The sequence below is a fragment of the Ambystoma mexicanum genome, chromosome 13 (genome assembly GCF_040938575.1).
Source record: "Ambystoma mexicanum isolate Mex_15411 chromosome 13, UKY_AmexF1_1, whole genome shotgun sequence".
NCBI classification, from domain to species: domain Eukaryota; kingdom Metazoa; phylum Chordata; class Amphibia; order Caudata; family Ambystomatidae; genus Ambystoma; species Ambystoma mexicanum.
This window is the reverse complement of record NC_090938.1, coordinates 343,700,218-343,723,869: the sequence shown is the minus strand read 5'-3', so window position 1 is coordinate 343,723,869 and position 23,652 is coordinate 343,700,218. Positions and strand designations below refer to the sequence as shown.

The following is a 23,652-nucleotide window of genomic DNA, read 5'->3' as shown; positions in this document are numbered from 1 at the left end:
TCATCTGTTACATTTGTGAGAAGGTGCTTGTGCTTCTGCGTACTGTGCTTTATATGTTGAGTGAACTCTGCTTTTCTGTCATGATGTGGACATGATAATGATGTCCATACAGTTAACTTTACGTACACTTCAGCTAGATGTCATATGTTTTACTCTCTTGTGCAAGAGAAAACTATTTTACTCCCTTGAAATCACATTTACTCTCAAAGGTTACAAATAGGGAGTAAAATACTCCCACCTCAAAATCTTATCTGGCGCACTGATTAAGATTACCAGTAAGTAACCAGGTCAATACCACAAATATTACATGGTATGCTACCAATTGACTCCCATTGCCCAGGTTTTAGGAAGGAAGAGGCAGCTCTACATAAACTAGGGTGTGTGAGAAGTGCAACGATAAGTGCAGTTAAAGTAGTCTGCACAGAAGCAAAGGTGATGGTAACTGTGGAGAGCTTACGGAAAGGCAAAGTCATACTGCGTCCCAGATTAACAAATTACAATTTACGGAATTATAACATTAGTGATATTACATTCAAGTGAATGGCGACTTGCATGCAGGTATAAAGAAAGCAATGGGGTATTGCTATCCATGTCCACTTAACCTAGAAAATGGTATGAGACACCATCAGTCTAGCCAGGAGAGCAAAAAGGGTTCAATATAAAATGGCCGAGACATGGTATACCCCTTTTCCTAATAACAACCCACCAAATCCTTCTCCAAACTTCAGGGGTCCAAATAGGGACTCATGAAGCAGGAGTTGAAAGTAGCTCCTAGGTGTCAGGATGTTAATCTGAACAGGAGCTATTAATTAGTTTCAGGAAAGCATTCATAGGTGTTCCGGTATCAACCCCCATTTTCTGAAAGCCATCCCTTTCTACACTCCTCATCTCCGAAAGGAATTTGAAAATAATTATGTTTTCTAGGTTTGTAGGTCAGTGCCAGTGGGACATTGCGTACATATGTTATACAGGGTTTTTGCAAGCGTAAGAAAGAGGGGATTTGGAGGTTTAGGAGTGTTGCACTCGAATGCATTATGAAGGAGCTGAATGTGGCCCTACTTCTGTGGGCTGCTGAAAAAAGCTACTGTCATCCCATGTTTATGGCAAATCCACAAAATATACGTTCACATTGTAAGGACTCTAAATTTTAACAAATATTTTTCAATTGTGGTATGTCATTTCTGAGTAATGAATTAGGCACAGAGGCCATACAATTCTGGTTCTCACTCCGTTGCATTTCTGTCGAGCAGCATAGCCTCACTGCAACTGGCGGTAGTGAAAGAAGCACAGACAGAGGTGTCTCTGCATCATGCTTTATGCTGTGCTTCGTATAACCACTTTGACTTTAAGGCATATGTTCTGACACACATTTAGAATCATAATGCTATCATTTTAAAAATTTCATGGCACAGTTTTACAATTTGTATTTATTCACACTGCCAATTAAGCCGCTGTCTAAAACAGCTGCGTAGTGGTCTGTCAGGTCAGATCTTGTAATCCATTACTTCTGGATGAGCAAAGACGTACCTATAGGGCAGGAGACAGTGAAATGTTATAGTAATAGCATAGGTGTGGTGGGAAGCTGCTGCATATCCCAGCGTCACAAGTAAACTCAACAGTAAAGTTGATACTGGCACATGCAACCTTTAAAGTACAAATCTGCTGCCCTGATTCAGATTTACAAGAGTGTGTGACCAAACGGAAAACGCAACACTAGATTTTAGAAAGGAATTCAGATTTGCAGTGACCAATGTTAACTTCTAATCATTATATGGCATGCTGCCGCCTACACAATCTATTTGTATGCTGTATACTGTAACAATAATTCAGCTACTACCTATTTTTTTAAATGACTGGGCAAAAAGTCCCTGGAGGATAGCTCCGCAGCAACGTGCTCGCTTTGTTAACAAGACGACACGAAGCAACACAGGTTAGATCGATGGGTTCGCGCTTAGAAACCTCTGGGTATTAAGCGCGTTATAAATACACAACGCAGACATATTCCTGTAACAGCGCCCCCGGGCTGTGTGAGCACTCTAAAAATGCAAATAAATAAACAACAGTTTGCAGAGGTATTTGACAAACCTTGAAAGAGGAAAAATGTATTTAATGTATAGAAGGACTTGCTTTTTAAATATGGTGCATGAAGGTTAATCCAATGCTTTTTACATTTTGCTAACGTGCACTGTTTTACCTTTTATTAGAAAGGGGAAAGTAAAGATGCCTGCCTAACGATTGTCATCAGTGCTCAATGAATACATTAACTTTATGGGAAGCATGCTCATATGCGTTTGCTGAGTATGCGTCATCTGTGTTGGGAAGCAGGGTTCAGACAACCTAGGCGGTACACCCCTTTTTGGCGCCACCGATTCGGCGCAGCGGCCGTTCGTCGCGCCCTTTTTGGCGCAGAAGCCGTTTTGGCGCCGCCGATTTGGCGCGAGGGACGTTTGGACGTGGCTGACATTGCAGCTACGTCTAAAGACCCTCGCGCCAAATGGAAATGGTTTACTTGCAACACACCATTCTCCGCACACACGTCTCCTTCACAAACAGTATATTACAAAATGTAAATCCAGCGATTATATATATATCAAATACATTTTTTTATATCATCATATTGAATGATGGTGGCAAAATAGATAACTTGTGCACATTGAAAACATAGGTAGCCGTTTGGCTTTGTGGTTAAGTTCGCCGCCCGCAGTCATGCAGACCATGGTTCGTGGCTGAGCGAAATCTTTATTTTTAATTTGCAAAACATACAATTATTTTTATTTTAATAGGGAAATAAAAGAAAGGTTAAAAAAAATATAAAGCTGCATCTCAGCCACGAATGGTAGCCTGTAAAGTGGGGGGTGAAGAACGTAACCATAAAGCCAAACTCGCTGGCTTATATAAATGTGTACAAGTTACATATTTTACCAACAAAACGCAATATCGTGATGGAAAAAAATGCACATTATATATCTTTTTTTGTTTAATTACCGAAAGCATCGTATTGTGGGGGGGAATGCGAGTGACTGCAGGGAATATGAATATGCATATATATATATATATAAAGACAAGAAAAAAAAATTAAAGCTGTCGCTCAGCCACAAACCATTGCCTGTAGGCTTCTGCGCCGGAGAATGTAACCGCAAGGCCAAACTCGAAGTGTTACTTTAACGTCCACAAGCCACATATTTCAGCACCATAATGCATAACCGTCCATTAAAATAAAACTAATCTGTGGCGACAAAAGAGCCCTGCGTCGAAACTGGGCACGCCCAAATGTCTCCTGCGCCGAAGCGGTCGCGTTGTATCGGCCCCCACAGAACCTAGGTCTTCCACAAGTCCATGTTATAGCACTGGCGCGATCTAGTGGATATTTATGAAAATCCCACTGGCACACAGCAGGCGCAGCTAACAGCGTCTGCACGCACCGAAAACAAGTATTGCCAAGCGCTGATCAAGTGACTCCAGGAGCTAATTAGCACCCAGCGCTTGGCTATTTTAGACCCTGACCTTTATGGGATATTGCAAACCAGCGTTCCACCGGAACACCTAATACGGGTAATGTACACAAACATAGTCCACATTATTCTAAAGAAGATGCATCTTTTCATCAAATAAACATCTATATGCTTGTCATCATTGACCAATGAACATGGCGTTGCATATAAATCAGTTGCCATAGCCCCACACTGAAAGGGTGAACGTCTCCCATTCTTCCAGCAATCTGTATTCCTTTGGTCATTCACAGATGAGCATCACCCTATGTACAGGGCATACTGCTATTGAAACAAATAAATCAATAAATCATGATTCAGATAACACCCACTCCAGTTATGCCTTCATTGGCTCTTTTCAAAAAGATAAACATCTCAATATTGTTGTTATAAAAGTAATGCACAATTTAGGAAAACCTCACCATTGGATCCTGATCGTTCATGTTCCATCGATACACATTCCATCTACTCAAAGGAAACAATCATGGTGCCAATCCAAATTCACTCCCCCACGGTGACATGGCATCCAGCCTGTCTATCCAGTGTATTTCCTTTTGCAGACGTATCGTGTTCATATCCCAGCCTCTTCTCTGGGTTTTTATAAGCTCATGGATAACTATTTTAATTTGAGATATTGCATGTCCAACCTTCAGAAAATGCCAAGCTAAAGTTGATTCCTCACATCTTGGAAAGATATTAAACTTCTGCTCCGTCCACCTTATTTTAGCCTCCCTAGTAGTCATCCCTATGTAATAAATCCTGCAGAGACATTTCAAACCATAAATCAAATTCATTGAATCACATGTTGCTGAGTGATTCAAAGATATGCCCTTTCCCTGTGTACGGATGATTAATAAAATTGCCCCCAATTATGTTCCCACAATGTTGATAATTACGACCACACGGTACTGTTCCAAGATATACGTTGGTCTTGGGCACTCGAGGCACATAGTCTGCACTCACTAAGTAGTTCTTCAATGCATGGCTTTTTCGCTATGCAAATGTGGGAAGGACACTTTTCTTATCTTTGGTACCACCAGTAGACGACGAAATGGGTGATGGAAATCCTGAATCTTCGGACTACAAAGATGTTGTATCGCACAAATCAAGGTTATCTCCACTAGCTGGGAACGTCTCAGGCACCATATTCATTCCTTTAGTCACAGACTGTTTCAATAGTACCCAAGGGGGTGCTTTGCGTTAAAATGTAAGTACATTGTGATATTTAAAGAATATTCATTCAGCAACAATGGTCAAAATTACTAACTGCAAAGTGAAGTAACTCATCAAACTGGCCCACATTGGCCATAAAGGTAGGCCATTTTGACTGGCCCACACTAGCATTTTGCATTTTATTTTTGATACAGGCATTGCCCTATTGCCCTATTGGCCAGTATGAGACTGGCTGCTCATCCATAATGGTGAGGGGGCGCCCACACAGTGGCCCCCTCACCCATTATTATTACAGTGAAACAGTGAGCACTCCCTCAGCTGAGCAAGTGCTCCTGGGCTGGCTGAAATGTCAAAGGGAAACACTATTTCCCTTTGACAGTTCAGTCCCCTAGCCACACATGCTAACTGAGCAATGCAAGACTGGGGCATTTTGCTTCGCAGGCATTGCATAGCTCATTGGAAATGCTGGATGGGGCACTGCATGTCTCCTGCGCCTCCTCGCACAAACGGACAGAGCAGCCTGGAGCAGGGTGTTTCAGCACCCACACGCAGGCCAATGCAGAAGGTACATTTATGTTCATTTTTTTTATTTAACATGTGTATGGATGCGTGTATGCTTGTGTTATGAGTGAGTGTATGGTGATGGATGCATGTGTGTGTGTCCGTTGAGCTGATTTTGGCAAGTGGTTGAGTAGAAGGGGGAAGGAGGGTTGTACAACAAACACATTTTAAAAATGCCTACATGCCTTTGTTGCATAATCCCCCTACCCATCTGCCAAAATCAGCTCTCCTTCTGAGGCGCTGTGGAGCCCAGGGGACAGGGATTGCATTTTTTTAAAATTGGATTTCTATCATAGATGTCCAGTCAAAAATATCATGCTCTCACCCTTGGCACTCCAGTGCTTTGCATACACACATAATCGTTTATCTTTTTAATGGACATCTATCACAGATGTCCAGTAAAAAATGTCATGCCTGCCCTCTTGGTCCCCCAGCACCAATTGCAAACTGTTTGGCTTTTTACCCATTTTTCTTTTAAGTATGCTCTACAATGCAACATTTTAATCCATTATTTTAAAAATAATTACGGGGGGAAACCCCCCCCGATTGGTTCGGGCTCCCTCACTGCGCTCGGTCGCTGTGCCATTTTTGGGGGAAATAGTTATTCCCCCCCACTTAAAATAATTCACCACATGCCACTGGCCCTCAGACTGTGTTGGGAACGGGATGGGGAGCCCAGGGACTGTGGTGGGAGCAGGATGGGCAGGAACCATAGGAAAGTGGTGGGAGCAGGGTGGGGAGAACCCAGGGTGTATGGTGGGGTGGGGAGAGCCCACGGACTGGGTAGGAGTGGGATGAGGGAGCCCAGCGACTGTGATGGGAGCAGTTGACGGCGCGCAATGCATACTGTTCATTTGGCATTTTTGGGGGGGGCCCAGCCAGTCCAAATTTTGCTCACGGGGGCCCAGGCCAAAAAAAAGTTTGTAGACCACTGATTTATACCTTTGAGAAGCACGGGAATCAAAGAATATATGGATTTAAGGAATCTGACCCAGAATTTTGAAATCGTTCAACTCATCTTTTCATTATTTTCAACACCCTCTTTTCAACACTGAGTCAAATGACAAACATCAGGTGGAATATGTGGACCACAATAAGTTAGATTTTGTCGCTCTACATTTAAATTCTAGATTTGTTTATATTAAAGTGATGTCAGAAGTTGAAACTTTTCTCTCACTTGGTTTTGATGAATTCTCCTACTTTGCCCATTGAGGAGCAAACACTTTAAAGCAGTGAAAGTTCAAGAAACTCGTTAACAAGGAAATATACTGTTTAATTTGAGGGGATGACTCAGATTTACAAATAAAATGCATATTAGGTGAATGTGGTTTTCGAGAGATCAAAGAGAATCATTGGTCATGGTTACAGACTTTACTTTCTCACCAAGACACTACTTTAGCGAGCAAACACCAACTTTTGTGAGGGAAAAGTGAGGCTCATTTAGTCAAAAATATAGACATATATCAGGAGGTTCCATTTTAACCAATTATGTACACTCAATTCTAGATTCCCGAATTGAGTACTCGCTGGTAATCAATTCGGGAATCTAGAATAAGCAATTTTTGCAATTTCCCGAACCAATCTAAGACTTAAAAAAAATATTTGATGGGGCACTGATTAGGTTTATTAGTAAATTATACAAGCTGTTATAGCAAAGGTTTTTTTACTAACGTAATGATTTTATTTCATCTGAGTTTTAAATTAAACTGGATTGTTTTTTTACTTTATTTATTTAATTATTATTATATTTTACACAAAATCACAAACTTTGCAAAAACGCACAAAATTGCCCAAACCAAGTTTCCAAAAATACTGAAATCAGAGCAACAGTTCAGTAGAAAAATCCTTTATTTTGCATGGTTAAAGTAGGCAAAGGCCAAAAAAAGGGAGTTTACTGCATTTTGCTCTACTCATTGATTATATACACACACACGTAATTCAATATACGTATTGGTTATTTTTTTATTTTGTTTATATGGGAAAGGTTTTCGGGGGAACATTTAATAAATATTACGTTTCCTACAGTATACACGAGTTATCCTTTTAACAAGTAATGTGTCTTAATTTTGGAAAACAATGAATCTCCACCCTTTGCGTTTGAGATCAATGAACTCCCTTTATAAACCCATTTCCATTATTTACCCAATTAAACTTTTTTCAGAAGCCTCAGTTTACTTTTCAATTATTTAACAAATCAATAATGTGTGCGTGGTGGATAACCCTTGTCGCTAGGGTTGGCACCCGTCCTCCATTTTGCAGGAGTTTACAATTAAAAGGATTGCATCTTGCACACAGCCTATCCAGGACGGGGAAAGTCTCCACTTTGCTGAGAAACAGCTGTTCCAAGCCAGCCAGCACTCGGTTTTCAAGTGCAGGAAAACAAATCAGCTACCAGAGACTAGTTCTGTCATTAATCATTACAAAAAGAGCCACTAGAGGCCCGGAGACAACAGAGAATTGTCTTTTGGGACAGAGTATTGTCCTTTAAGGGGTGTGAACGGTGGGTGTCAAGGCTGGAGGGGTGCATAACCCTACATGCAGGTTGAAATAATGATAAACGGATGACATCATATATTGCCTTTTCTTTTACACAGAATGCCCAGGTTTCAAAGACTATCATAATCTGCAATTAGGTTGACTACTATAGGTATATGTTTAAGGGGGCAGAGGAATAGGGAGATGAAGGGGGGCACAACCCCTTAAACAAAAAGGCTCGAATTTAGGTCCACCAGATTGCAAACTATCGTCTATGTAACAACGCAGAAACCTTTTACTGTGCCTTTTAGTCTTGATGACACGTTTTTAAAACCCAAGTACATGTGTTTATGCTCACATTATTTGTCATGTTGTTACTGTAAACTTCCATGCAGGTCAGAGAAAATAAAGTTACAGCTGTTCTCCGTCTGCTCAACATGTTACTATAAAGATTTGTATAATTGTCAGGTTAGTTAATTAGGCAAAGTGTACTTTTCAACGCAATGCCAAAAAAACGATTTAAACTCTTGAAACCCAAACCTTTTATAGGAAATGAAGCAGGAACTATGTGTGGTTAAGTGATTTCATCGCAGATTGGAACCAATTGCCAGTTTCACCACTTAACCAAAGTGTGTAATCCGGGCCAAATCGTTTAATCTTACTGTGTCATATCTACCAAAATTGGGTGCTCCTAGAATTGATGCAGTTTACAGTTTTTAGTATTTTAAAAAAAAAAACAGATGGTTCACTCCACTATAGTTTCTCCATGTAAAATAGTGATCATGCATATTTTTCACACCACAAAACTGTCAACTGGCTTACTCATGTTGTCTTCCTTTCATGTCACTACCCATGACGCCCCCAAATAGCAGAGAAGAGAACGATGACGCTTTTTGTAATGTAATTTCTGTTTAGGTCAACACAAAGGTAAAGTGGGTGACCTGCATGACACACAGAAATCCCGGGACATAACCTGGAGAGAAATCCAACAGGCCAGTGAAAAAGCTCTATAGTGTTTTGTACTGTAAATGTGAAAAAAAAAAATAATTTGCCAACAATGCTACCAAAAAAGTGGCTACAGGGATAAGAGCGGTGCGTTCAACGCAGTAAGGATCATCAGCGTACCACAGACTGCACTTAATGCGCATTCACAAATGCGGTCCTGCAAAAACAGTTTACATAGTTGCCCAGTCTACTTGCCGCTCTTTGTGGTATACGACCCTGAAGTGCATTTCAATTTTGAAAAGTTGGTTGCCACTCGGGGTCTCTCACTCTTTAAGGTTTGAAGGAAGCGCATCACGTTAGTCTTCCCTATATTGTGGGGGCGCCAAGCATAACGGTTGTAATTGCGTGCAAGCACCGGAGTTGCCCGGTAGCCTAATTTCAGGTCTGTGTTGCAGCTATAAACATTCTCTATTGCATGAACGTGAGTGTAACATATGCGACCTCTTGTCAATTTTAATTAAAGTGCCAGAGGGTATCCATTCAAGTGTCTTGGTGCTGCCTATAGCCTCAACCCCATTTATAATGTAAAACTTTCATTTACTTTTACGAGCGATGACACTTAAGAAAGCAAAACTGGCACTTTAAAAATGTCCATGTATTTCTCACCCAAGGTCCAAACCCTCTTTATTCTTCCGCTTCTTCTTCCGGAAACAGAAAAAAAAAAAAAGATGGCGCCGTTATGCCCACAGGCGCAAGTCCCACCCCCGCGCCGCACATTGGTGCTGCTGATGCAGGCAATAACGGGGGGCGGGGCTAAACTAGAGCCTGCTTCCGGCGCAAAGATGCCGTCAAAAGTGTACGGGTAACCATGGCGACAAAGAAGCGCCGAGACTGTTGAAGTTTCCAGAAGAGACAGGGAGGTAGAGAGGCCAACTGGATGTTTTACTGACAGCGAGAGGGAATGGCATGCAGAGAAGTCTGGGGAGTGGGGGAATCGGAACGGCCGCCATTGTGGGCTGCATGCAGTAGCGGAGCGTTGTCGTGGCAGGGGGAACGCGAAAGTGAAAAGGCTAGCTTTGTTTTCGTGTCCAGATCGTAAAAATGGGAGACTCTTCGTAGGCCAGAGTGGGAGGAGGAGGGACAGTTCCCTTAAAACGAAGAATAGAAATTTGCTGTGTGATAGAAGCAGGTCGCCTGTTGATAGGTGACTGATATGTGGTTTTGAGATAGAGGGAACATACCTGCCTACATTCCAAAATGAAAAACCAGGAGAACTACGTCACAGCAAGGCCACGCCTACATTTTCGCAAGGGACAGTGATGTGGGAGTTTCTGTCGCGGCGCAGCGGGCTAAAGTGGAACTTTAATTTTCAAATGAGTGGACATACTTTTGACCTGTCTTAAAACATGGTCAGTATTATTATTATTATTATACTTTATTTGATTTGGTTAAAACATTGCAACCTTTTCATAACAGATTTATCATTTCATTATAAGTACACCAATCCATTACATTCTAACTGAAATCAATAGATTAAAACATAATTTTCAGTATACTACATTTTATATTCACACAAGTTTCAAATTATTAAAAAAAGATACAGCAGCTATATTCAGTGATATATGATCTGCACTAAATATCCTATACCACATTTCAACTCGCGAAACTAATTTAAAAATTCCAAAACGTTAATAAAAACTATCCTTCCTAAATTGCAACAGTGCCGGACATTAAGTTAACAGATGCTCTAGAGTTTCACTTACCAATACATCATTACAAAAGCGGCATGTGTTGTTTTGTTCTTGATCCTTTGACCTTATTCCAGGACTGACCTAGTAGGCCACAGGTCGAAACAAATTCATAGCAAGGCGTTCCGGTAGTTCGGGTCGGGAAACATTCATAGATATTTAGGCACTTGTTTCCTCGCTTTAGGTGTAAAGCAGCCAATTTTCACTATTCTATATTTTTGGGATATCGCCCATAAACGAATCCAATCTAATTGATACATCTTCCTCTTTGCACTATTTGGATTCTCTAACAATTGTTTTTCCTCAATATCAGATTTCGACATTTCTGATACACAGTGATCTTTCCAGTGGTTAAAATAGTTATCCTGGCCAGAGGTTATGGCATCTGCTATTATTGGAATGAGGGTTTTTTGTTTTCTGCTTGTAGTAGGCATTTCCTGTACAGAGATCGAGTCTGCCAATCTACCACTGTTTGCAGTGATGTTAAGCCGAGTTTATATGTGATCACCTGAATTGGTGTACTCCCTGGAAGGCCCAAAACAGATTTCCAAAATTTTCCCTCAAGATAATCCGATTTTGGTTGATCAGATTTTTTTTTTAGAGTGGGCACCATAGGTGACCACTGGTATTACTTTTTGCGCATAAAAGATCAACATCGGGCATCGGTTGACATGAGAATTTACAGTATTCCCGAAATATGATTTTTCCTTGATGTTAGATTCAGCATCTTATTTAACATATCATTTTTATAAAGTGTTTCTCCTCCCAGTGAACAATATATGTGTGGTCAAGGCTATTTTGTCACCCTCCTCTTTCTTTTTACCATAAACTCTTTCTCATGGGATACAAAACAAGTGATGTCTATTTCACTTAAAAAAACATTGTTTTTTATTTATATATCCAAGATGTTGTATAAATCTGAATTTAAAATCACACAAAAAAAATCGTATTCATATATACACATTCATTGGACAAAAAATCTGTCGCACAATATTTTTTACAGATTAGTATCAATATAGTACATTTTTTAGACACATGGGTGAGACACTGACAGTCTACAGTGTCTTTTTGTTAATTTATTTTCTTTGTTGTGGGGCCTGCCCTGGTTTTAGCAGTGCTGACAGTTGTTTCTATTATCAGGTCGACACAGTGTGTTTTGGCCGTCTAAGTCACCGGTCTGCGGTGTCACAGGTAAACAGCCTTCATCAGTACGGAGATGGATTGGGAATGAGCACAGGCTAATGTGCGATGTGTCTGTTTTGGTAGGAGCCCGGTCCACTCTTCGAAGGGTGGAGCCCAACAGAGGTGGAATAAGTCTCACAAGTGAGCGGTCTGTTTTCAATAAATGACCATCATGACAGTTTGTGCGTTCGAGGTAGCCAAGCTTGGCAACCTCGAATTCAGAACGACCGTCTGCACAAACTGTCCTGCTGGTCATTTATTGAAAACGGACCGCTCGCTTGTGAGACTTATTCCTCCTCTTGCATTTTGACAGATTCCTACCCCCACCAGATGAGTGCTGCTGACTGCCTGCACTGAATAGACTCCACGTGTTGGGCTCCACCCTTCTAAGAGTGGACCGGGCTCCTACCAAAACAGACACATCGCACATTAGCCTGTGCTCATTCCCAATCCATCTCCATCCTGATGAAGGCCGCTTACCTGTGACACCGCAGTCCGTTGATTAGACGGCCGAGACACACCAGTTCGACCTGATAATAGAAACAACTGTCAGCACTGCTAAAGCCAGGGCAGCCCCCACAACAAAGAAAATAAATTGACAAAGAGACACTGTAGACTGTCAGTGTCTCACCCATGTGTCTACAAAAGGTACTATGTTGATACTAATGTGTAAAAGATATCGTGCAAATGCTTTTTTGGCCAATGAATGTGTATATATGAATAAATTGTTGTTTTTGTGTGATTTTAAATTCAGATTTATACAAGATCTGTGGATATATTTTTTTTAAGTGGAACAGACATCACTCGTTTTGTATCCCATGAGAAAGAGTTTATGGTAAAAAGAAAGAGGATGGTGACAAAATAGCCTTGACCACACACATATTGTTTACTGATTATTGACCTGGGGGGTCAAGGCTCACCAGGAACCCTTAGGGAAGTTACTGGTGTTTCTCCGAGACTGGTGTTAATATTTACCCCCATGTATTTATATTGTTGAACAACTTGTCATTTCTGACCCACCATTTATGCTTTACTAATTGTGTTTTTTTTGTATTTGGGACTACTAGGATGTTTGACAGTGGTATTAATTGAAAGTTGATTTTTCGCACATAATTTTCTACGGCTTCCAGCTGCCTCTGCAACCCTATTGGTGTTTGGTCAATAACCATAAGGTCGTCTGCAAAAAGCATACATGAGATTTTCGTATTACCTATCTTTGGGGCAAATGAGCTTGTGGATTCCAATGCTTTCCCTATATCATGGCTATAGAAATTGAAAAGTATCGCTGCAAGGGCACAACCTTGTTTCGCGCCCCTAGCAGTTGGTATATCTTCTGATAACATCCCCTCTTGGTTGAGTCTGACTCTCACTGAGGTCTTAGTATGTAGCTGTTGAACCAAGTATAAAAGGGGTGGGGGACAATTTGCATTTTTCAGTTCCTCCTGCAGTACAGTTCTAGATATTAGGTCAAATGCCTGCCTGAAATCGACAAACGCTAAATAGATCTTCTCGTTACACTTCAGAGTCTGGCATTTTAATGCTGATAGAGTTATCAGGTTTACAGCTGTACCCAGGCCTGATACCAAGCCTGATTGACAAAAATCCTTTACCCCACTAGTTTTCAGCCATTCTGTCAGCTTTGCCACAATCAACTGTGCAAAGATCTTTCCTGGGATGCAAAGAAGGGCAATAGGCCGATAGTTGGTAGGTCGTTCCTATTGCCCTTCTTGAACAGTGGCATGATGACTGAGGTCTGCCATGAAAGTGGAATGACACCCGTCAAAACAATTTTCCGAAAAATCAAATAAAACATCTTTGCCCATTCCTCAGGGTATGTTTTTAGAATGAGATTTGTTAGCCCATCCATGAGCTTAATTAGTGTTGTAATGTCACTATGCGTAAAGGTGATTGTGTTTAAGTTTACATCATCCCATGACAATAAGGTAACAACATCATCGTTTTTTGCAAACACTTTCAAGAAATGGGCTATCCAGGTAGTTTCATTGATGGTGTTCAGCATAGTAGAGGCAGTGGCATCAGAGGGAGATGATTTTAGCAGCCTCCATATCTCAGAGCTGGATTTAGAGATTAGAGCCTTCAGCATTCTTTCACCTGCTTTTTGTTTTAATCGCTCTCAATGGTAACGTAGTTTGTTCTTATACCTAGTACGCAGGTTAATTATCTGCTTGATCATGTAATTAGGCCTTAAATGCATAATCTTTCTTAAAGCTCTTCTTTTTTCATTTTTTAAGTTCTGAACAATTGGGTCATATCTAGATTTGTGTGTTATCTGAACTCAGCCTCCCATTTTTTGTATTTGCTCAAAGACCTGCGCTGTATTTATGAAAATATTCGTAATATATTTGATCCCTTTCACCAAATGTTTATTTTAAGTCAAACAGTATAGTGATCTATTTAAAATGAAGATTGCAACATGATTAAGTGAACTGTTTTTTTGCGCAATACAAATCGAGTAACTGCAGTTTTTTCTGGTGCCTATCCCCGTGGTAGGTTTTCGAAGCGGGACTGTAAAAAGAAGGTACATCTATTCTGGGAAAGATTGCACTATTGCGGAAAGTCATTGCCCCTCCTTCATGTTATTCACAGCTGCATGCTGTGTGTGGTCCTTTGCCCACTGGGTTCGGGGCACTTGCAAGACGTTTCCAGTCTCTCCGGTACGAAACCTGCTCTCAATGCACCGGCCTCTCTACTGTCATAACCTGCCCCCATTTTGCACTCTGTTTGCTTTGCCTCATCTCCCATAGCCAGTTCTGGGGATGGTCCTAGGAGACATGACGGGATGTCAGGAAACCTGGAGAAGCACATAAAATCCCAGAGGTTAGGCAGGTGTGAGTGAGATTGTCCAGGTATTCAGTGTTGGCACATGGGGCGGTGGTGTCTTCGGGTATCGAGAGCAAGATGTGGGAAGGCCGGTACATGCCAGTAACACCGTGAAAACGATTCCGGAAACACTGGCATCGTGGACCAGGCGTTAAGTGGATTCTGGTGTGTAGAAACATGCCACAGGTGCTGAAAATCAGCACAGATGGACCCAGTGGACTGTGCCACAGCAAAAAAGAACACAGCACAGGACCACTCCCACACCCCTTCCAACACCACAATGCTTGCAGTAGCTGTAGCAGTACTGGAGCTGGAGGCCATGCCTGCAGAGCTATTAATTGAAGAAACAGTGAGGCGGAGGCGCTTGAGGAGAAGGAGGGCTATCTTGGTCCAGCAAATCCCCAATGTCCAGTAGGTTGCAGCCTGCAGGCAGCCACCTATCCCTCGCATAAGGTCCACGTAATTCAACCTCACCCCCGCTCAAATCGCTCCCTGTACCGGTTAGACAGGGACACCATCACCACAATAGTGGACTTGATACATGACGACCTGGTGAGCCTCATTAATATCCGCACAGCCACCCCCCCCCTTGCTGAAGGTAGTGTCTGTACTACACTACCTTGCCACAGGCACATATTGGCACACAGTTGGGCAGCTGCATGGTATCTCGCAACCAGGTTTCTCCTGTGTGCTCTTCCAGGTGCTTGATTCACTGCTCACCCACAGATGAGGCATCAGCCTACCCCGGACTGCTGACGAGGTGAATATGACAAAAATAGCCTTGCATGCATGCCTTATGTCATTGGTGCGGCGGGCTGCACACATGTTGAGCTTGTTGCCAGGCATGCCGTGGAGGCAGTGCACCGCAACAGGAAGCTGTTCCATTCACTGAACGTACAGATGGTGTGTGATGCCTGCCACCTCCTCACCCATTGCTGTGCAAGATTTCCCGGCTCAACACATGACTCCATGGTGCTGTGGAACTCCACGCTGCCTCAGTACATGGCACGACACGCTGGACAGCGTACCTGGCTGCTGGGTGAATCCAACTACTGGGCCCTGTGCAGTGTTGAATTGGGGGGGGGCAGTAATCAGCATAGCGCTGCTGGGTGAGTCCAACTACTAGGCCTTGTGCAGTGTTGAATTGGGGGGCAGGTGGGGGGGGGGCAGTAACCAGCATAGCACAACTGGCTTCTGAGTGAGTCCAACTACTAGGCCCTGTGCAGTGTTGAACCATGTCACAGTATGACACCCATGAACAGTGGATGTGCACACTGCATGCATTAATCCATCATAACTCCTACTGCAATTTTCCGAATCAATTACCAAACCTCTGTGAATGTGCACAGAGGCTGCACAAGGCGTTAACAGACGTAGGTAGATGAAGAATACTAGCAAGATAAAATCTTACCCACAATTGTCAAACCAGTAAACCGCCAACATTGAAGTGGACAGGATCCTACGCAGCATTGTGAGTGCATGACATGTTCAAGTGTGTAGGTGTAAGTCAAAGTGCAACCCAGTAGTACCATGCCAGAGTGCAAGGCTTTGACAGCCGTGCCTCCATGTATGATAAATATACAGTGCATTCATAACTACATCTATTCCGTACAGCGACATCCTAAAAACGACATGTAGCAGAATGCTGCACACCATTGTGACTACGACAACAGGCAAAAACACAGTCAAGCAGACCCACAACTCATGATGCACAGCCACAGAATGCATAGGCTACCACCCCCAAAACATCTTGCTGCAAACACATGTGACAGGTACAGTTGGCCTATTAGTACCGGATACATGTCTTCAATACGGATACTTTTCAATTCAATGCATTTATACTGAAACTTTAACTCTAAAATCACTGAAAGATATATCCTCTCTAATATATGATTTTTAGAGGGGTTACCCCCAACAACCGCTTCCCACCCCTAAATACCCTGCCCGCCCTTTTCTAGATCCTAAACCTCACCACACACACACACACATTTCATCAATATGGTGTTATTGTCATGACTCATGACATATAGGCATGTCTATATAGAGAATTGGTCATGAAGACTGCATACCGTTAGTACCACAAAATCACACCTGCACATCATGGAAATGCTAAGAGTACTGTGCTACATGGACATTTAGTAGAATTTCATTTGTGACACATAACTGAAATACATCAATTTCATGTGTGTCAGTTGTACCAGAAGTGATGTAGCTCATGTAGTGTATGAATGGTCCATGTGAAGGCAACTGCACAGCACGCACCCCACATGCATAATGACCAAGTGCCCTTCTGGTACACGAAAATGAAAATATGCTAGCTAAACTCAATTTCACTACTGCATGTTATTCTTCTCAAATGTACACTATACAGCCTCTGCCAATATAATATGACCAGAAAATGGACATGTACACTTTCTGTTGCTCCTGTGCAGGTGATGCTGGGTATCCCCTGATGCCATGGTTAAAGACCCCGCCAGGCAACCCCACAGCATCCGCGAAAGGCATACAACCGTGCCCATGTACGTACTCACTGCACCATTGAGCAGGCTTTTGGCCTGTTGAAAGCCAGGTTCTGCTGCCTCGGCAGATCTGGAGGAGCGCTGATGTACAGCCCTAAAAAGATGTCAAAACTGGTTCTTGCGAAAACTATGTATACCTCCGTCCCCAAGTACCGGTCAGAGAGATTTATATAACTCACTGAACAGTCATTGAGGCCACTGGTGGCTGGAACAATGCACCGGGTCCCCAGGTAGCTGCAATGGAAACTAGGGTTAAGTGAGACAATCACGGTACAATATGTGCAGAAAATCCAATCACAAATAATGACAGTTGCACCTACCAATTGATATGCTGGGGAAGACTTATAAGTGGAGAGGGTGGACAGGATACCGGACAGCTCCTTTCTAGGGTGGTGCAAGTGAAGGAATAATGACCGACCAGCAGTTATAACACCTGTGACTGGAAGGCACTTGACGTGGAACCAGATGGAAGCTTAGGTAGGAATCTGAGTATGATGAGCGTAGTACAGAACAGGGAAATCCAAAGGCAGTCCAGTAGCAGAGACCGAGGTCAGGAGCGTGAAAATCCACAATTCCAAGGCGCCAAAACCAAACGTAATAGCAGAGCAGTCCCTATAGCCTTGCCGATTTTGCAGCAATTCAGAGTGTCTGAGCCAAAATAGAATCGTCGTAGCAGTGGAGGAAACAAGAGTGGGTCCATAGATCAAAAGCCGTGGTCAAAGTCCGAGATTACCAGAAGTTCGTAGCAACTAGAGTGAACGCCGCGAGCTGGTGTAGGAACGCAGCTGTGAAGCGCTGTATAGTGCTTCCGGTGTTACTTCATACCATAACCACAGTAACGTGATCACGTGACCATGTTCCTCTCACGTGATCACGTAATCGTGTCCTCCGAACATGGTTCAGTCTCCAAGGCAACTGCCAATCACAGTGCGACCGAAGCCGCCAGGTACGGTGTGGCCGTAATGAAGCAGACTTCTGGGTTAGAATGCGAGGGAGACTAAGTATACCTTGGCCCCCACGTTGCAGCCTGGGAGGGTCACCCTGAGTACCACATGAGTGTGGTGTGGAGGTGTCATGACGTGTAGTGGTGGCATTGGGGTGTACAGGATGCATGACAAAAGGTAGGAAAGATTGTGCTTGCATGTGCCATGTTGCACAACATGTGCATCAAGCGCAATGTCCCCCTGCCCCCTGACATGGACATGCTGCCACCAGAGGCTGAGGAGGACATTGATGAGGAGGCTATTGCACAGCGCTGCAATGGCAGGGATGGACGTGCCACACGTGGGGGACTTATTGATCACTACTTTTGAGCACCTGTAACACACACAGCACAGGACATTGAGCGCACTGGGTACTGTACATGAATAAATGCACTCACACTGAAAGATAATGTCCAGTCATGATTTTTTAACCAACACCAAATCTATTGTGATATGAAATATTTACAATAGTGAAATGCCTTAACTCCCAACTATCCCTACCCAGACCCCCTCCCCAACTCTCCCTCCCCACACACTCCCAATCTGTGTCCTATTTACGCCCCCTTTTAGGCTGAGGTGTGCGTCCTTCTGCAGGGCGAGTCAGCCGCTCCGATCGATGCCTTGGGCTGCTTGGAAGGGGACTTCCAGTAGTCGAACTTGTGGAGGGTGCCAGTGGCACCGGCATGTGCCATTAGTCCACGAGTGCCTGCACCAACACCGATATTGTCTCCACCAGGGATGACATTACCCCGTTTCCCTCCCTCACACGCCGTGCCAGATGGTAAATGGTTGCTGTGGCTCTGCCCTGCGCCCGTGCGGACCTTCTGGAGGTGGCCTGAAGTGCCTCTCGCATGAGCTGGGCCTCATGCAGGTGTTGTTGCACCATTGTGGCCAGGGATTCCTGTCATGCCTCCATCCTGGACAGGCACCCCTCAATATCCCTAACATTGCGTAGGGGTGGTGGTTGTGTGGGTTAGGGGCTCATTGGGCCCTCGGCCTCTGCATAGCTCTGGTTGCTATATATACTTTCGACTCCACCGTCGTCCCCAATGTTGTCGGGTGGACCCCTTTGTGGAAGGGGTGCAGGTGCCACCTGCTGGGCTGGTTTTCCTGCGCGGCAGGTGCCACCTGGTGGGATAGTTTGCCTGGGCAGCCGGTGCCTCCTGGATTGTGTGTGGTTGGGGTGCAGAATTTGTTGCCCGCTCCCATCTTCTGGTGGATGCATTAGAGTCCTGGGTGGAGGTGGTTCTGGTCCGGCTGCGGCGTGGCCTGGTGTTCCTAGATGTGGTAGGCTGTTCAGCCTCGTTGCCAGATGATGTGCCTGTGTGGGTCAGAAAGGCAAGGCATGAGTGATGGGTGTGGAATCATCAGACAGACATAAGTGCTAGTACTTTCTGATTCATGTGTGTTGTCATGGCATGGTGCACATATGCATGTATCAGGGATGCTGTGTGGGTGCATGTGTGGTGTACGGATATGGTGTGTGCAGTGGCTGTTTCTTGGGGTACTGGTGTTTCCCTGTTTGGGTGTTATGGGTGTGCCACACAAGCTGTATGACATGGTGTGGTGGCTGATTGCGACACAGATGTGTTACACATGTGACTGCTGCCTATGGCAGTTGCGTTGGTGATGATTTAGCGGGATGGGAGATGGTGGATGGGACAAGTGGGCCAGATGTATCATTGATGTGTGCATCTTGTCATCTGCTGGTGGTGGAGGTGCTTGACACTGATGTGACCTTGGGCATGTGGTAGCACGGCAGTGACAACAGCAGTTGTGCAGTGTCAGAGGGATGTGTGTCTGAGTGCTTGCAGGTGCATCTTGTGAAGGCGATACAGGGGGCCTGTGTGATGTGTGAGTGGTGTATGGTTCTGGGTTGCAAGCACATTCTATGTGTATGTGGGCAACCAGGTTGAAGGTGGGTAGACTGCCAGCAGGACTTTACTGGCGTTGGGTACAACATACTTGACATGTTGGCTTATTCATTTGATAGAGGGTAAAAGGTGTGCAATCTGACATTGGGCTTACGGGGACTCACAGCCTCATCAGATGTTGCACCTCCAGCCTCCGCAGCTCCTTCTCCCTCAATGGCCTCCAGGTGCAGGATGCTGCTGCATGTTTCTTCCCAGGGCTAGAGTTGGATAGGTGATGCAGGTCCACCTCCTGTGGCCGTGCCCTGGGTATGCTGTGCAGAAAGGAGGTTCCGAAGCCTCTTGCAGCAGTCCCCGACTGTTCTGAGGGTTGTCCTGACTGCCGACACCTTCCTGGCCACCTCCTCCCAGTTGGCCTTTTTCCGCAATTGTGGTTGCCGGCGTAGATCACTGCTGAACACTTCTTCTGAGTTGTCCACTAGCGTGTCCGCCAGCATGCTAAGTTCAGCCTCGCTGAACCACGGCTTGCGCTTCCGTGCAGCAGGTAGCCTTGAGGACACATTTGTGGTACTTTTGAAAGTGCTTTGGATGTGGCTCTGACTCCTGTGCACTGAGAATTGCAATGGATTGTGTTTTGTTAATGGCCGCTGGTACATTTCCAGTTCCGGCAAGCACATTATTTCCGGTCACGGCAATACCGGTACCGGTAACAACGGTACTGGTATGTCCAGAAGCGCGGAGCCGGAATCAGCGACATCGAGGGTGCCGGTGTGTTGTTTTTGGGGGAGTTTGGTGGTGTTACTGGCATGACAGTGCAACCGTTTCCGGCATGCCGGAATGCGTGTGCACGCTGACACGGAATCAACCGTTGTTTCCGGCATCTCTGCCACACGGACACGGTAGCACCTGCATGCCGGTAATTAGGGTTTTATTCCGGCCAACTTGTAATGAGGACCAGTGTCTCATTATCCAACAATTGCTTGAGGCCTTTATACTGGATTCAGAAAGTTCTTGTTCAGACAATATTTTCCATAACCTCCAACAATGCCTTTGTAGCAAAAGTGTTTCTCTTGAACAACAATGTCTTTATATTGGACTCACAAGGTTTCTTGTTCCGTATTTAGATATATAAAAGCTTCTTTCATGTACTTTCCAGATTCCCTGGTATACTTCCTTGCCACTTGCCAAGTATTTTGTATCGCACTTAAACCTTTTCTTACACCTCTGGTGGATTGCCTGGTATACTCTTCTGCCAGAAATCCTTTTATGGGTTCTTCAGATCCCCCGATATTCTTCCCTTCCTGGTATCTTCCACAACGTGTGGTCGATTTGGCTGCCAGGACTTCTTTTATGCATTTCTTCTTTGGTGGATTACCTAGTATACTCTTTGCCAGGAATCCTTTCATGGGGCTCTTCAGACTCCCTGGTATACTCCCTTTACAGGTATCTTCCCAGAATGTTGAGGTTCTTTATACAGTTTAAAAATGTTATGGGGCTCTTCAGATTCCCTGGTATACTTCCTTGTCCGGGGTCTTCCCAAAATGTAGAGTTCTTCAAATAGCTGGTGTATTTGACTACCAGGACTTCTCTTTATGGCCTTCTTAGATCCCCTAGTATACTCCCCTGCCAGGAATCCCTCTCTTGGGTTTTACTGATCCCCTGTTATACTCCTCTGCCAGGTATCCTACCCCAAATGTCAGCTGCCTGGTGCCTTCTCTTTACCAGAACGTCTTTATTGGTTTCACTTTTCAATATATCACATCAGCATCTACTTTGTTCTGTCCAATGTATTTACTTAGGGTAACCCTTGTTTCAGCTCTCCCCCTGTAATGTGGTCAACTGGGCGGCCCCAACAGGTAAAACTCTCTGTGCCAACACTCCTTTGGGCATTTGTGAGGGGGAGTTGGGGGGGGGCAACCTGGAGATACAGAACAATGGGCAACCCTTATTATTTCAACAATGTCACTGTAGCAGGAGAAGGCTGATTGTGAAATCCCCATATCCTCATATATGCCCCCGTGTACACCACTCTGATTCCAGGAAGGGCAGGGAGAACCAGGACTCGCCTGTTATTATCGTTCTGCCCTCCTGACCGGAGCAGCCTCAAACCACGGGTGGGAATGTCCCTGAGGAAAACGAATGGGTCAGGTGATCACCCGCAAGCATGAACACGACAGGCGAGACAACCGTTTGGTTTTGGAAATGGGACGTATCATTTTTGAGGAAGGCTTCTGATACTTTGTTGCTGGTTGTTTTTTGTGTTTCCTAAAGGAAGTTGATGTTGCCGAACCCGAAGATACGTCTTATCAGTGGGCCTATTAAACAGCATACAGAAATCATCAAAAAATTAGACCTGTACCGGAGAACTCCGAACCCCAGGGTAGAAGCGGCTCCCGCCTCGCGTACATCAACCTTATTTTCTTTATACCTGAATAAATTACTTTTTACTTTAAGCAGAGCCTGAGTCCATCTCCACTGATTTACATCCCCACATTGACATCTCATGCATATGTATATGTTCAGGTTTAGTTGTTGCACTTTTTATTTAACATTATGTTTTGTCTGTGCTTAAATTGCCTTTGAGTATTGTTCAAAATATAAATCTCACACGATTCATTCACTTGTTTGCCTGTTTGTCGATACGCCCCAGGGTCCCCAATGGCTCTGGGCCAACAGTAATTTGTGGCATCTCTGACTTTTGTCATGCCTCTGCAGTGAAGCTTCCTCTCTGCATTGACTTCTTACACAATGCGGATGTCTCTTTAACGTTTCCTTCAGCTCTGCGGTCAATCGCCGACTTCCTTCTGTGGCCTGGACCAGAGAATGCTATTTCCTGACTGGGCCGTACCTCCAGGAGCTCCACTCTGCCTCGGGTGCAACCGCAGTCCTTTAGGATGCTCGACCTCTCCTTCCTTCACGCCACGCTAGTGTCTGTAACTCGCGTTCGCGAGCTGCATCATGAATGCGCACGTTGTGAGGCGTCAGTAATGTGAGGCGGACAACTGTTCAATAATCAACATATGCCATTTTATTCTCAAAAGAAATGTACTCAAAATGCCTGACTATCCCTACTCTTCTGAGGATTTCCCTGTCTAACCAAAGCTAAGGAGAAACACTCTAATACAGGATAACTGTCCCCCACAATAAGCAACAAATGCACAAAGAAAAATATATGGCAATACGACATCAGATGAACAACATTCGTTGTCTCTGCATTACCTTCTAATGTCCTGGGTGGCTTTCACTTCCCCAGGATTCAAGGTCCGTTCTGTTAGTGTTCAACCAAAGAAAGAAATGTCTCAAATCAATTCTTGATGTTCCAACGTCAATGTATAAATCTGTTAACCAAATTTCCAATTATAGCAAATATCTTCTCCATGGTGAAATATCCACTTTCCATTTCCACCAAACAGCACCAATGGTACTTCCGGCCAAGATGCTTTGTCACCTGCTAAAGAAGACTTGCCACAGTTCAAAAGAAATGCAATATCCACAACTATTAGTGATGCACAGTTCTTGGTTAACAGTTAGTATTCTCTTGGTTACAGTGTTAGGATTTACAATTGTATATTTGTCAACATGACTTCTTAGGGTTGCTGCTTCCACTTCACAGACCCTCCAGGATTTTGCGTCATGAAATGGCAAATTTTGCTGCACAAACCTTTATTTATGGCAGCATTTTTGCAGCACAATTCTTATTGACTGGAGGGTGCAAGATTGGTACATTGCAAGAAAGAGGCTGTGTGCAAGGCTACAAGAGAGCCAGGGTGTCATTATATGTATCTTTTGTATCCATTTAATAGGAAGAGTCCTAGATGTCTCTGGCTTGGCAGAACAGTGTTTGTTTTGGCTATGATTTTTGGTTT

The 23,652-nt window shown here is 44.0% G+C and overlaps 1 protein-coding gene and 1 long non-coding RNA gene across 5 annotated transcripts in view; one reads left to right on the top strand and one right to left on the bottom strand.

Moving 5' to 3' along the window:
- The window catches only part of RBM23 (RNA binding motif protein 23), a 1,244,959-nt gene extending 1,235,541 nt beyond the window's left edge, over positions 1-9,418 (bottom strand). For 3 of the 4 annotated variants that reach the window (XR_011282968.1, XM_069633849.1, XM_069633851.1), the window contains exon 1: positions 9,309-9,418. The gene's annotated coding sequence lies outside the window, so the exon portion shown is untranslated. The remainder of the gene's footprint in view (positions 1-9,308) is intronic. The other variant, XM_069633850.1, reaches the window with a different exon arrangement.
- An 89-nt stretch (positions 9,419-9,507) lies between these two features.
- Positions 9,508-22,242, top strand: LOC138521201 (uncharacterized). Its single transcript, XR_011282966.1, has 2 exons — positions 9,508-10,051; positions 22,058-22,242. It is a non-coding gene; the product is annotated as an uncharacterized lncRNA (long non-coding RNA).
- The last annotated feature ends 1,410 nt before the right edge of the window (positions 22,243-23,652 follow it).